This window comes from Myotis brandtii, unplaced genomic scaffold (assembly GCF_000412655.1).
Source record: "Myotis brandtii unplaced genomic scaffold, ASM41265v1 scaffold1718, whole genome shotgun sequence".
Classification (NCBI taxonomy): Eukaryota; Metazoa; Chordata; class Mammalia; order Chiroptera; family Vespertilionidae; genus Myotis; species Myotis brandtii.
The window spans coordinates 74,386-75,375 of NW_005356331.1; the positions used below are offsets into that span (position 1 = coordinate 74,386).

At 61.6% G+C, this 990-nt stretch overlaps 2 protein-coding genes across 2 annotated transcripts in view; both read left to right on the forward strand.

The window, feature by feature from the left end:
- LOC102262352 (histone H4) overlaps positions 1–990 on the forward strand; it is a 135,124-nt gene that overhangs the window by 49,949 nt on the left and 84,185 nt on the right. The gene's annotated exons all lie outside the window — the stretch shown is intronic.
- HFE (hemochromatosis) overlaps positions 1–990 on the forward strand; it is a 7,878-nt gene that overhangs the window by 317 nt on the left and 6,571 nt on the right. The gene's annotated exons all lie outside the window — the stretch shown is intronic.

Genomic DNA, 990 nt, shown 5'->3' on the forward strand with positions numbered 1-990 from the left:
GACGAGCAGGCCCCTCTGCTGCCTTTGCGCTTCAGTAGTTTGGGATCCGCCGGGGAATTGGCCATTGATTGACAGGTTCCCAGTGAGGATGACGCTCCCGGTCCAGGAACCACAGTAGAGAATCCGGGCTTTAAAAGGTCCAACTCCCTCCCGGCCTGCGTGGCTCAGTGGGTAGGGCGTCGGCCTGCGGACTGAAGGGTCCAGGTCGAGTCCGTCAAGAGCACGTGCCTCGGTTGCAGGCTCCTCGGGTGAAGATTATTTAAAAGGAAAAAAGTTTCAGCCCCAGCATCCCTCTTGCTTTCCGGTCTCCCCAGGTAGGTGAGCAGGTGAGCCCGGGTTGCTAGGCGCCGGCACACGCACCTGCCTGAGAGGAGCGCATCTTGGGGAAGCCCGCCCACACCCGCAGCTGCGCCGCGCTCCCTCCGCGCTTCCTTGGAAAATGTTCCTCTGCATCGAGATGACCGGCTCCTGACCCGCGCCTTGTGGTGACCCCCCTGGAACCAGGCCCTTCCGGGGGCCCTGCCTGGACCCCTGCCCGCTGCGGGGACCCTTCTGGCCGCTTCTCCAGGTCGCTGTTCTTTGTCCCCCTGCAAGGTGTCCCCGCTCCCTCTTAAAACACATAATAAGTAAAATAATAAGAATTCCGCCCGGCAGGCGGGGCTCAGTGGTTGAGAGTCGACCTAGGAACCAGGAGGTCAGGGTTCGATTCCTGGTCAGGGCACAGGCCCGGGTTGCGGGCTCCTTCCCCGGTGGGGGGCGTGCAGGAGGCAGCCGATCCATGAATCTCTCTCACCATTGATGCTCCCATCTCTCCCTCCCTTCCTCTCTGAAGCCAATTTTTAAAAAATAAAAAAGGAAAGTGATTACACGTCCTTCCCGGGTCAGCAACATGCCCTGGCCTTGGAGTCTGGGACGCAGCGGAACCGTCCCAGGGCGTTCCCCACGCGGGCTCGGGGGCAGGAAGACCCGGCCGAGGGCGGCACACGCTCC